The sequence below is a fragment of the Equus przewalskii genome, chromosome 13, assembly GCF_037783145.1.
Source record: "Equus przewalskii isolate Varuska chromosome 13, EquPr2, whole genome shotgun sequence".
Taxonomy (NCBI): domain Eukaryota; kingdom Metazoa; phylum Chordata; class Mammalia; order Perissodactyla; family Equidae; genus Equus; species Equus przewalskii.
The window spans coordinates 52,920,257-52,934,730 of NC_091843.1; the positions used below are offsets into that span (position 1 = coordinate 52,920,257).

General features: G+C 41.6%; 1 protein-coding gene and 1 non-coding gene across 13 annotated transcripts in view; both read right to left on the bottom strand.

Annotated features, from left to right (window-relative positions):
* The window catches only part of TNFAIP8 (TNF alpha induced protein 8), a 111,815-nt gene that overhangs the window by 16,761 nt on the left and 80,580 nt on the right, over positions 1-14,474 (bottom strand). For 3 of the 12 annotated variants that reach the window (XM_070569490.1, XM_070569491.1, XM_070569488.1), the window contains exon 2: positions 13,650-13,747. The exons of 7 other annotated variants lie outside the window; for them this stretch is intronic. The gene's annotated coding sequence lies outside the window, so the exon portion shown is untranslated. Of the gene's footprint in view, positions 1-13,231; positions 13,748-14,474 lie in introns of all 12 variants that reach the window. 2 more of the 12 variants (XM_070569489.1, XM_070569487.1) reach the window with 1 other exon arrangement.
* LOC139075440 (U6 spliceosomal RNA) lies at positions 5,175-5,281 on the bottom strand. The gene has a single exon (XR_011525802.1). It is a non-coding gene; the product is annotated as a U6 spliceosomal RNA (small nuclear RNA).

The window sequence follows — 14,474 nt, forward strand, 5'->3', positions numbered from 1 at the left end:
GACAAAATTATTCATTTGCAATAACTTGAATGGACCTTAGGTATTATGTTAAGCGAAATAAGCCAGACAGAGAAAGACAAACATCATATGATTTCACTCATATGTGGAAGATAAACACATGGATAAAGAGAACAGATTAGTGGTTACCAGAGCAGAAGCAGGGGGTAGACAAAACGGGTAAAGGGGCATATACATATGTGATGGATAAAAACTAGACTATTGGTGGTGAGCATAATGTAGTCTGCACAGGAACTGATATACAATAACGTAACCTGAAATTACACAATATTATAAACCAATCTGACCTCAATAAAATATTTTTTTAAAAAAGAAACCTAAAAAACAATGAAGGCGTATTTTTTAGGACTAATTCTAAAAAAATGGAAATTTTAAAAGGCATAAACTCTACCTTTCTTTGCTAGTTTGTTAAGAAAGAAACAGTTAAAGATTAAGCTGGGATATAATGTAAAATCTTAGATTTTATATTTTGCCCTTATTGAAATTGGCTAACTTAAAATTATATTTAGAATTAAAAATAATAAAGCCCCCAAAACCATGAAGACAAATAGTTTTGCTAAAATAATTATAATCCTTTGATGCTGATGACACATACTTGGTATATTAAACTCATTTTTCAGTTAGAGAAAATAACTAAAAAGACCATTATAGTTGTTCTCTTGTAAGAACTAAAAAATGTTTGCCTAAATATATTAACTGGCTGTCTTGGAGATGGATTACTTCCCTAATGGTAGACATTTGGGTAAAATAAACTTTGGCAAATAACATAACCGATCATTTTACAACTAGTTGCCAAATAACAAAATAAATCATTTCTCTAAAATACTTTGGCAGCCCCTACCTTTTTGTAGCTGTGTCTTCTCAGTCACTCACTCAGAGCTCTAGAATTAAGGCCACCATTCCACCTCCCACCATTTCTATCACCAGTCCTATTTTTAGAGATAGAAGAAGCCATGGAGACCACAGGCAGGAAAACAGAGGCTGAGGTTAATGCAGGGGCACAGTGCGACCCCTAGTAACTCCTGGTCACTGGCACCCCTGTGGAAAGGTGCTTTATGTTGGGGTTATCAAAAGTAGCAAATAGCAATTCCCCCATTCAAAACAGAGCTTATAAACTTTTGGCTGGTAACACGTTTTGGTTGGGCCCCCATAATATATTTTTCTTTTCAAAATTCTTTAAAAGTTTTTCTTAAAGAAAATTCATAAAACATAAAATTCACCATTGTAACCATTTTAAAAGTGTACAATTCAGTGATTTTCATTATATGTATAATGTTGTGCAACCATCATCATCATCTTATTCTAGAACATCTTCATCATCTCAAAAATGGGCCTTCATAACGTTTTAATTTTTTTGTAATTACTAAAAAAACAAGTAAAAGTTGGGAGCAGTGACATAAAAATTCTTATTTCCAGCTTCTCAAGAAAAATATGAACTTCTGGCAACTCCTGGGGGTGGAGGAGGGGGGAGAAACTCACCCTCTCCAATTTAACACCTGGCCACCTGCCTACGGGCCAGGAAATTACCCAAGGCATATGAGTTAGCCACCTCTGCCTTAAACGATCAGGGGCTCAAACCACTCTGAATCACTTTTCAGAGAGCCTGGGTGGGGCTCCAGCAGGGATTCCATGGGGCTAACAGCCCTCCACTCCCCTAGCTGGCAATCAAGCTGGGCGAGACGGCTTCCCAGCTCTGACCAGCCAACAGATCTCTAGGTTTCCATCAACTTCTTTATTCACTTTTCTCACAAAATGCTTTACATTTTCCACCCTAAGATCCTTGCTGAAATCCTTTTCTTCACCCAAAAAGCCATCCTGTATCTACCTGAGTAACATCCTAAACCCCTGTCCTCTGAGAACCACCGTCACAACTTGCCTTTGTTTTTTACTTACTACCTGTGTTTTACTTCCCTATGGTTACTTAGTATATTTTTATTAAAAAATTAATTTATTTTAAAAGGAAACCATATATACTGTGTGAATGGAAACTGGTACTATTCCCCTAAGTATCATAACCATAACAATTATTAAAAAAATGTTAAACCATAAAGATTAATTCAATGAAACAAATTTCCAATATTGTTTGTTTCTAGCCAGAAATTGTTGCCTGCCAAAGGCCATGAGCCCCATGTCCACCTGCATGGTATAAAAGAAGGTGAGTCAATGTGAGTAAGGAGGCAAAGGTCACACAGCCTCAGACACAGACATTCTCCATGAATGATGCAAAATACTCCAAGGGAACTGCAAAGGGACTAATCTTCTCATAAAGTGACTGAAGATGATTTAACACTATGCCTGGGCCCTCCTAAAATCATTCCTGTACCACCACCAGTGGTACACATACCATACTTTGGGAAACAACCACACGCCCCTCCCTTCCAAAGCTTCCTGCCAATGCCATCCACCTCAACAGTTTTGCCTCAAGTATCTCAGCCACAGATAGCCCTTCTTGAACCCAACCCAGAGGTGGCATTCCCCTCACATGTACTTCCTTAAGTGCATGTCTGATAGCTCCTCTAGACTGAAAACTGCTCAGGACAGAGACAGGTCTTCCACGTAGCTTATCTTTCTCTGGTGAAGACTTCTGGCATTAACTTACATCTCGTCAGATTCCTGGCATATGCCTGTTTGATATTCCTGGTGAGGAGAGTTTTGAAGTGACTTTTAAAAATTCCAAACCAGTTTCTAAATGAACTTAAACATATCCTAGTACATAAAGTGCTCACAATGGTGAAAGGCACAGGGATAAAACTCTGCATTTCTTTGCTCTTTCTTACATTTTGGAGTATTATAAAGCAATAAATACAATTACTACTGGGAAGTCATTCTTGGTGTGCTAAGTAAGAGCTCCTCTATTTAGGACAGTTTTTTTTTTAAAGGGAAATAAGTGTGCCTAGCAGTCTGGGAAGGGAGGGGTGTGGTCTAGGCTTTGTCTCTGGAGTGGACAAAGGGGTTGAGCACTTTCTATGATGACTCCAGGAATCATTCAGGCCCAGGAAGAACTGATTCACACTACCAGGGTCAACTTGGTAAACAGACATAGGACAAAGATCTCCATAAGCAAATAAAAGCAGTGTTAACTAACACAACATTTAAAAAATATATTAGGAGACAATTTATGATGGTCAATTTGTACTGTTATGGAATCTAGATTATTTTCTAAAAGACTGGAGGGCTTATAAGATCTGCACAAATCACCTGTTGATGATCGTCTTATAAGGCTAGGAATATAATTTTATGGAGTCAAATGATTAGCAAGGATTATGGTCAAATTTTTCTTCTTGGGAAATATTACTGATCATATCTAGCAGTTATTTTACATTAAGTTCTTGATAAATAACAGAAGCTCCAATTAAAATATTTGTTCTATGGAGAAAGATAACCTACGTTATTGAAATGTTCTTCTTCATGTGATTTCTAGTATTGTCATTGCTTCAAAGGCAGAAGATATCTTAGACAAATAATACTAAATTTATCGCCAAGATGTGAGACAACGTCTATTATAAAGAGTACTTGCCTAGGAAAAAGATGAGTCAAGTCTTTAGAATGTGTGATTTGAGTCATTTCTAAATCTGAAAATTGAATCTACCTTAACCAAACAGTTTCCTCCTGTTAATTTTCCATTTATGCTATTCGGTCTACTCCTGCCTGGAAAAGGATTGTGAGGGGAATTAATGGATTTGCCAAAAAGAAGGGCTTTTTCTCTTAATGTTTTCAGCATCTATCTTTAATGCCATTTGTTAATCTTGGAATGAAGGAAACAGATGCTACTGTTGGATGTGAAATGTTGTCTCATACAGTATTTTTAAGCAGTCAGCTGTACAGTTAGTCTTTATATAGGCAACGAACAAGTGCTTCTCTGTACCTTTATTTCCCGGAAACATACAAATACACAAATGCCGGAACTCCACCCACATTCCAATGCAGGGCACATTCTATAGCAAATACCCAAAATGAATTCTGCCATATTTTCCCTGTTGAGGAATAAAATAAAATCTTTTTTTACTACATCCTATAGAACAAAATAAAACCATATACCGTACTGCCCCCACCAAAACTTAAGAACCATGTTTAAATGAATGTTTAGACTCTAGCTAACATCAAAAGGAGTTTAATTCTTGAATAGCAAGTGTCCAGCATCTATGAATATTTTTCTTCTGTTAAATTTGAATTATCACAAAACAGAACAATCTTAGATACAGCCAAAAAAAATGTAGAATTCTTGGATTAAGATTCCAGGTCCAAGTGTAGCCTTAATAATCTCCCACTTCTCCAAGGTTTTAATGGCATCTAATAAAGTATCGAGGGGTCAGGGGTTGGGTCACCTTTTCTTGAGCTGACTTATGGCTCACTGCATTCTGACGGAGGGTAAAGAATCTGAAACATTTTAATATACGTATTTTTAAATCCTTAGGGGTAGCTGAGAAGATGCCTGCAACTCTGGCTGGAGGGTGGTGTTGGGTCAGTTGAGGTCTCAGTGACAGCTATTCTTCTGTCTCTGGGCTCAATGCAAAATAGTGGCCAAGCCTAAAAAGGCCAGCACTTTGGACCCTTTTGGTCTTAGAGGCAAGATTTTCTTTTCAGGCACAATTCATATCATTGTGAGCAGCAGCTTGCCTTTATCACCCATCATTTGATAGAACTTCAGGGCACATATGTTCATGGTTAAGCAGGGTTGAGGCCTTTAATTTGCTGTCAAAGTCTGATAAAGTCCATCTCTCATCTTCTACAAATAAACTAACAAATGAAAGCTGGGATTTTAGTTATTAAAAACATTAAATCAAATTTAAAGCCCTCTTTTACTCAGCCCAAAGAGTTTTACATTCAGATTCACCCACTGTTTCTCTGTCTCCTAATCAAGTAACAGCTTTCTCTTCTCTAATCTGTCTTGTAAAAATTGTGGGTTTTTTCCTTTTGCTTTTTTTTTTTGGTGAGGAAAACCGGCCCTGAGTGAACATCTGTTGTCAATGTTCTTCTTCTATTTTTTTTCCCCCAAAGTCCCAGTACATGGTTGTATATCCTAGTTGTAAGTCATTCTAATTCTTCTATGTGGAATGCTGCCACAGCATGGCTTGATGAGTGGTGTGTAGGTCTGCGCCCAGGATCCAAACCAGCGAACCTCAGGCCGCCAAAGCAGAGTGTGAAAATTTAACCACTCAGGCACGGGGCTGGCCCTGAATTTGCATGTCATCCTTGCGGAGGGGCCATGCCAATCTTCTCTGTATCATTCCAATTTCAGTATATGTGCTGCTGAAGTGAGCACTGCTTTTTATTTTAAACTAGACTTACTAGTAATAAGTGTCTCTGAGGTGATGCACGTCCCAGTGGCTGAAACCCAGGAAGAATGCCACAGATGTACAACTCCAAGGAACGGAAACGGAGAGATGCTCTTGTGGCAAAAGAAACAAAAAAGCTAAAGAAAAAAAAAATAAAGCAGGCATTTCAAACACACAGCTTGCCTAAAAAGCTTCCTTTTCCATTGCCCACAAGATGTGCCAGAAGAGTTTTTGACGATAAAGCCCATCTGACCCAAATTTGAAAGACAACTCTCCAGCTTCCATCACCTTTCAACAGAGTAATAAGTTACCCTGTTACTACTCCAGCAGCCTGGACAGACCTGGTCTGGCTAAAGCTCTCCCATGGCTCTGCACTCAGCTTAGGCCTGACCCCTGTGATTCAAAACACCAGCTAGGACACTAAATATCAACCACATGGCTTCAAAGGGCACCAGCAAGAAGGTCCTACCAGGCCTTCTTAAATGCCCCCATATGCACAGCATTCTGAAGAGCCATCTTGGTTTTAGCTGACTGCTGGTACTATGGATGGTACAACTACCTACCGAGTTACAACGCCCTCCTGTACCTAAAAACCAGACATCAACGCCAGGTGTTGGATCATCATCAATGTTGGATGATCCATGAATCTCATGAAAACAGCAAACATTTAAATTCTGCAAAATTTTTTACCCTCTGGACCATGTCTACCCTCACATTTCATTGGTTATCAAGCACTTTCTGTCTGCCTACAATGTGCCCATTATCATAAAAACTAGAAGAGTCTCACCACTGCAAGAGTCTTCATCACTACAAAGGTCAAGGAAATTAACATTTTAGATCAGGGAATCATTTCATTCAACGAAAGTTTGGCTTGTATAAACAGTCTCCTTTCTCCCCTGAAAGCATCCTACTAGAATAGGTATAGGGTTTGACCCACGTATGGTAACCATGACCCCATTCTTTATAAATTTATGATTTATTTCTAAATTTGGCAAATGAAGCTTAGTTGTCCCAAAGAATCATTACTGACTTTACCCTAACCCAAACTAAAAATATTTGCATGCATTTTGTATTTTGAAATCATCATTCTCCAGCACAGTTTCTTATTTGAAAAACAAATAGAAGCTCAGAGACTAACACTTGCACAGAGTTACGGATTCAGAAAAAGAAACACCTTTTTCGTTGTTAGAGCCACTCTCATCTAATAAATGCTGTGTCTAAGTCGGCATTCCCTCAAAATGTAGTGTTAAGACTTCTTAAATCCCTAAGACCAAAAAAAAAAAAAAAACGCTCCTTAGAATAAAAAGGAGAGACAAAAATATTTTTATTAAGGGTTGAGAAATTACATTGTTGGGGCTGGCCCCGTGGCCGAGTGGTTAAGTCCGTGCGCTCCGCTGCAGGCGGCCCAGTGTTTCGTTGGTTCGAATCCTGGGCACGGACATGGCACTGCTCATCAAACCACGCTGAGGCAGCATCCCACATGCTACAACTAGAAGGACCCACAACGAAGAATATACAACTATGTACTGGGGGGCTTTGGGGAGAAAAAGGAAAAAATAAAATCTTTAAAAAAAAAAAAAAGAAGAAAAAGAAATTACATTGTTTAGGGAGACAGCAAGAAAAACTAAAACATCAAGTTATCTTTAAAGCACTAAAACAATAGCCATAGGCAACAAGATGCCAGAAAAACCTTCTGGGATCTGTCAAAATAATACAATTCTTCCCAGGTTTCTAAGGGGCTACCTGACAAAAGAAATGCAAGAAACACCAGATTGATTGGAATGGACTTTGGGGGGAAAAATTGCTACTTCCAGCAGGCTTAGATTCAAGAAGACAAGTCACACAGCACATACAGCTGTCCAGGCACATGCTCCCGACCTTTGGTTTAAGCTGCTACATAGGCAGGTGAAGATTAGTTCCCCATTACCTACCCCAGGAGGGTGATTTTTTTTAAAGGAGCTAACAATAAAAGAGGCAACACAAAGAGAATACTGACTCTAGCTGATTCTCACGACTATTCAAATATCCTCTTATTTAATTAAAAAAAACCACACAAAACACCAACACCATAAAATAAGTTTCAATCTGTGTAATAGAAAATGTCAGGTGAAGTGATGGCTTGGAAAAAATGAGAAAGCAAAGTAGCTGGCTTTGAGCTTCATACTTATCAGGCATGCTGGAATGAGTGACAAAGACCTATTCTGTCCAGAAATCCCCCTCTTTATTTTTAAGCCTGGAAACTGGTTAGTCATATCTATACTGAACACTTCCTGTCCAGGGGCACGATGATGGCAACAAACTGCCAAGTTTAGTAGCTGCCTACATGTAGTCAATTGAGTCATTCATGGAATAAAAAAGAGCATCAAACATTAAAAAGAAAAAATCTGACTACTGAACCTTTAAAAGATATACAATGAAAACAGGTTTGACTATTTCACAGAAAAGGGATAGGTGGTGCCATGGAAAAAAAAAGAAAACAACAGACAAAATTACTCTAAGAGACTATGTGCTGGTACTTTCTGTGACATTCTAGCCTCACAACCAAATATAACAGTTCCCTCACTCCCACCCTCGAGATTAAATAGTCCAAGTGACATTTCACATCTTCATTTACAAAAATGCCTGAAGACTGTAGAACGTCTCAAGGAACTAAGCAACAACAACAAAATCAATTTGTTCCTTTTTTCTTTTAATTTGGCCTAATTATATTTTAAAGGAAGGGCCGCCTGAGAATTTTAATGAAACAAGACTGAAGAGGACTAAAATATAGATCAGGAATGTAAACTTCATTAACTGGTCTAATACCATGATGTTAGATTAAAAACTCATCTTTGAGCAAGAGAGGAAAATAATTAAGGATTGTTAAGAATGACCCTTTCCCCAGCAACCCTGAGGGCTGTGTCAGACTTCACCGAGGCTGCCTCTCCCAACGGCAATTATAATTTACCTGATTAACCCTTACACATGTTGAAACAAGCCAGCTAAACGTCCACTGCTGAGAAACATAACGAACACACCTCCCCTCCCCCAGGGCCCTAACCACATGCACAAAGGGGGCAACCCCAAAGCATATGGGGATAGAGGGCAATGATAGGAATGTCAAGTAATGGCTCCTGAACTTCTAGGGTTATCAGCTTGATCACCAAGTCAAAGCTATAGTGGAGTGAGTCAAATAATTTAAACCATTTCTGCCTATAAAAACTCTCAGCCTGAAATTCTTCAGGGAGCCTGCTTACCATCAGACTTGTTAATGAGTGAACCCCCCAGAAATTAGGTCCAGCTTCATTGGGAGGGGGTGATGGCTCTCTGCTCCTCCAATAACCATTCACCAAAAGTTCCACTGGCCTCCCATCAAACGGATGGCACAATACAGCCGACAGCTTTGAAATGACTCCCACAGGCGGACATTACTGCTTTCCTAATTCATCATCTGCCATTTGCAAGTTTTTTGAGGAAATCATTTTTATAACCCAGTAAGAAAAGTCTCTAGAAATTCAAGCCAACAAACACAGCCCTTGCTTTTCACTGGCCCCAATTTAGCAGTTGGAAAAGCAGCAGCATTCCTCAGTGTCACGTCCTTGTTTACGGGCCCCTGCATGAATCCAGCCTGAGAAGAACTGGAGTGGTTCTGTGTCCTGCAAGCGCCACTATTTCATTGGCTCCAAGTCTGTCTGGTACTTTGGAGACCAGCATCCCACCATGCTTCCTGTTAACTGCAAAATCAGACAAAATAAACCAACTACCAAGATTTCTTATTTCAGTCACAAAGGCCTCTTACCGGGTAGACTGCTGCTCACCTCTCTAGTTTTGCACAAGTTACCTTTTTTTTTCATTTTAGAGTTATTTCCTTACTCCTCCCTTCCGCTCTCTCTACACGCCTACCCCTTCCCTGGCAGGCTCTGCATCAGGCCTGGATCCCCCCCTGTGTCTCCCACCTCCTCCCACTCCCCATCGCTCCCACCCTCTATTTCTTGCTTATTGTTCCCCTGAAATTTCAAAACCTGCCAAATGGCCACTCCCTCGACTTCCTTCACTATTCTGGTTTTCCAGAAGTTTTCTTCTTTCCCTTTCAGTAGGTGCTACTGGCCCCTGAATTCTACCTCCTTGAAAGCTCTTCTGAGAGACTCCTTCTTTAATTATTTCCTTTCTCTGAAGAATTTGAATCCTGCATTTAGACTTATGATATTGGGGAGGGGTGCATTTTCCTTCCAGGAATTTCATAACTGACTCAGTTCTAATTTTAACCCTCAAAAGGTGAAAATGGTTTTATAAGTGCTTTACAATAAGGAGAACAGTCAGTGCACTAATATTTTACTTTTATCAAACAACTTTACAGAAAGGAAGAGTTCCTTGGGGCAAGCCCATCCTTCTCTGCTTTTTAAAGAATGTGAAATGAGTACTTCTTGATCGGGTAAATATCACAGGCAGGCCATGGGTGGGTTCTGTCTCTGAGTGTGATTAGACGTCTTATTTATACAGCACCTCCTGAGTGAGGCTGTCTGATCATTGACACAAGCATTATCTCATTAGTTCTCACAAGGGACGAGCCGTCTAGCATATTTCCACTGGTGTGACAATTGCCATCTCGGGAAAAATTAAAAATTTCTCAGAATGGATCAACTTAATAGTGTGGCGCAATCAAATTTAATATGTATAACACTAAAACCCTCAGAGTTCCAGATTATATGTCAAATCTAGAGTATCCCTGGCAGAAGCATCAGTGTTTTTCCAGTCACTTCCCGTGACAAGCTCCTGTCACAGGAAGAAAAAACATGGAGGGAGAGGAAATGAAGGCAAAAGGGAGGAGAGAAACATTTTCTAACTTTCAGACTGGCCAAAGCTTTTTCCTAGTATGAAGAGCTGGATTAAATTTCCGACCTAAATTTACTTGTTACCCTCATGCACCAGTGCTGATTTTGTGCGATTACCACAAGGAGAGGTTGGAGGTGACGGGGTCGAGATCAGGAAAGAATCTGCGGGCAGCTAGGACTTGGAAGGTGTACATCAATGGAATGATAAAAGCCTTCCTCCCTCAGGAGACTGGGCACTTGCACACAGCTTGGGCAGTCATCCCTGGGGCCCCACACGCCTTCCCTCATCCCTCAGTTGCCCACTAAATATTGACTGAATATTCATGATGTGTTCTCATCCTTTAGCAGCTGAGCTCTTCAAACCCAGGCTCCCAGCTTTTGCTGAAGTCCAAAGAGAAGGCAGCAAAGCAATCTTCTACAGAAGCTCTCTGTAGCCATGGCTGACCTTGCCTCCATGGGGCTCTCATCCTCCTGGCTTCTAAAGCCCTGCTCTCTCCTTGCTTTCCTCTTACCTCTTGAACTACTCCACTTCTGTTTCCTTTACTGGTTGCATCTACCTCTTTCCCTTGTAAAAGTGGGTATTCTCCGAGGCCAAATCCAGCCCTCTTCTCTCTCTCCAATCTTTCCCTCAGAGATCACATAAGGGGAATCAACTCTCCCCTTATGACTAGATAGTCACACACTTTTCTGCCCGGGCTCCTTTTACTCAGGCTCAGTCTTGTCCTCCAGACCAATGCATGGCTCTTGTCAGCGTGGTACTCCTAAAACACTACTGTGCATCTGCCCTCTTCCAGCTCAAGCCCCCACAGGTCCTAACAACAATTGTGTTCCCATCCTAGAAGGTTTCTTGAGCATGCTTTAGTCTAATACCAATGCCTGCATTTTTCTAACAAGGAAACTTTAGTTCAGAGAGACTAATCAGTGATTGAAAGTTCCACAGACAACCAAGGGCAAAGTCAAAAGTACAATTGGTCTCCTGATTCTCAGTGCCTTGTCTGTTACCCATAGTGTCCCTCTGGGCAGCCTGGCCTCTAGTCTGGCCCCATATACCACTGCAATATGGCCCACCAATGCCCTCCATGGACCCTCCACTTCACACTGCTGTAAACTTCCTTCCTTCACTCTCCTCTCCTCTTCCTAAAGGGCTTAGCTGAAGTCCCAACTAACCCTTCTGTGAAGTCACTGCTGCCCATGCTGACTTTTGGTGAACACTCCCTCGTCTAGACTCTCATAGGGTCTGCTGCCTCATCCTCTGAGCTATACTCACCCTAAGCTCCTCATCATGTATTTTGTCCCATGAATGCACCTGTGTGGTGTGTGATGCCCTGAACTAGAAGCTCCTTGAGGGCAGGGCCCTCCATACACACATCGCTGGTTCCCCGGGCCCCGCAGAGGAGGTACTGACTCAGTCAACATTTGTTGTGACAAGTATCTGAGGCCCAGGGAAGGCAGCAGTGATTGAAGAAGAGAGGCTGCATCCTGGAAGCAGGAGTCTACGTGACTGTCCATGGCGGGCAGAACAGCCTGTGCTCCTGGGGACACCTCTAGTCTCCAGCTCCTCACACCAGCTGAGAGGGCCCATGAAAACACATACCCAGGCCAGAGGAGCTGGCACCAAGCATGGATGGCATGTCAAACTGGCAGGCAAGTTCATGAACTCCTTGTTCTCTGCTTGAAAGTCAACCCTGACTTGGACAAATGAGGTCTTAAGGCTTCAGAAGCCCAAAGCTATTGTGGTCATTCACGGCATTCTGCTTAGTGGCCTCTTTGTTTCCTCATTTCCTTGGAAAAACTTTGCTCCTAGTTATTTATAAAATTAAATGTTGTTTCTCACTGCAAAGCTGGAGAGTATATTCCCACATAAGTTCACAAACGATATTACCGTCATGCACCACGTAACGACATTTCAGTCAACACTGGACCGCCGGTATGACAGTGGTCCCATAAGATTAGTACCATACACTTAGGTGGGTAGTAGGCTGTATCATCTAGGTTTGTGTAAGTACACTCTACAATGTTCACACAATAATGAAATCGCCGAAGGACGCATTTCTCAGAACGTATCCCCATCCTCAAGCGTCGCATGACTGTATACACACAAATACAAACTCCCATGCGTCTTTAACACCATAAATACCATGAGGTGCCAGCCTAATAACACTGGCATTGCACAATCAGATTCCCAGAGTAGCACTCCCTCAGCCATTTACTGCCCACTCAGCAGTTAGTCATTCAGGACACACCACAGCTCTATGTCTAACTCTTCTTCAAGGTTCTTAAGCCCTTAGAACATGATTTAAGCAACTGCTCCTTTCAGGTATCTTAGTCACTGATTGGGGGAGCATTGGGCTGCAGCCCCACAGCCACTTCCTGAAATAGAATGTGTGGTGAACCCCAGATTGCACTGGGGAAAACAAGGCAATGAGACACCCATCCGCTCCAACAGTGTCATATCTGTGTCTGAATGCTGACTACCATCTTACCCACAGACACGCACACCTTCTCCCCAAAAAGGAGCGCCCTTTCCCAACAAGAACCCCAACAGCTAATTTTCCTGAGTGATGTTCTCAAAGGAATGAAAACAAGTGAGCTTGCTGTTAGAGTGCCTCTCCCTCGGTCTACCACTTTCAAAACCAGGGGTCTAATAGAATCTATTCCCAGTGCTAAATTTTATTTCATAAGGCGTCCTCATCTTCCACTCTCCCAAGTCACACGTAGGAGAAGGTGAAATAGGAAATCTCCATATGTTCAATCATTCCATTTAGGTTTTATAAATTCCCCCAAGTAGTGAATGACACCTATACAAACAGATTAGGCCTGTCCTGCTCTAAGGAGATCTCACGCAAAAATCCAGGATGCTGCAACTCACGTCTTCAAAACTTCTTGTTTAGCAAACAGTCACAAGGTGGGTAGAAAGGGCCTGGACATCTCCGGGCTTTGCTTCCTCACCTCTAGAATGAACAGGTTAGAGGCAAGGACCTGCAAAGCTGCTGTTAACTCTAAATCATGGTGATTCTACTTGTATTTATAGGGGAACCATTTTAATTACCAAAGGCTTCTCAGTGCAGATCTTCCTCAAATATTGCAGATACACATAATATTGGATGTTTTTAAAATTCAGCTTACATTATCATTTTAGGCACAATCCACTAAATGAAGACAGGTATACAACCATGCTCATCTCATTGTTTTCCACATTGTAGTGTCTTTCTCATACAGATGGAAATGTTGAGAAATAAATGGTTTGTGGCAAATCCAGCACCTCTGCATTATTTTGAAATGAAATCACTGGGTCCTGAGATTTTCCGGCCCTACTGCATTCTCCTTCACCCGCTGACTTTTTTGGCTACTTCCTGGATTACCAACAGCCAGGAGCAGAGAATTTAATCATCCATGTTATCCTGATTTTTCAACGGCATCAGAATGCAGACACAAGAAAGGTGTGACGCACATTCAGTCTGATGAACATTTCAAAAGTGAGGAAGAAAAAGGCCTGAATATACTTAAGCTGCAGAGCTGGGGGTGTCAGTCAATGCCAGGTTACCCGTGATGTCCACTGTAGAGGAGACAGTATGGCACAGATCTCTAAACGGATCTTCCGCTTTTAGTCCTTGTCAGCACACCACACTCCAAGGCTAATGACTACATAAAAGGAAACATAATCACATCAAAGTCTGGTATTTTAGAGCATATGCTGCACCTTTCACATTATATATGACATCAAGGTCAGCCGCACCAAGTGCCATGCATTTCATTAGAGACCAACCATTGCTTCACCTCTTTTCTATTCATTCCCTCTGCAGAGCAAGGGCTGAGCAAGAAGGCAAGAGGGGAGAAAACTGGTACAGTGATGCTTAGCAATGAATGCTATTATATAGCTGCCACACCGCGAGAGCTTAAAACAGGGAGGACACTACATGGCGTGGCAGCTTACATACTACCATTGGGCCTTTTGATTACAGAAGAGGATATTAGTGAATCAGCACCATGGGACAACTGAGCTTTTCTCTTCTATGACAAATACTCTTCCAGGTATTAGTCCCATTCTTTCTAGTGAAGTATCTTTTTGTCTCCCTGAAGAGTAGTAATCCCTAGGAGGTGGGGCAATGCTGACTATGAGGTCTCGGGAAGGCTCTGCCAGGCTGCCTGCTGGCATGATGTGCTTGGGGGGCAGCCTTCAGGCATACCTCTGTCTGGCATTTGACTGACCTCAGTCACTTGACTGGCAAGCTGACTGATCAAAATGGGCTTCTTGAAAACCCACTAGGGAACTGCGGACCGCAGCTATGGCAGACTATGATGTGATGGGCTCAGCTTCTCAGTCCAGAGAAACTACTGCAGAAGCACTGAGCAACAGGTTAGGTGCCTG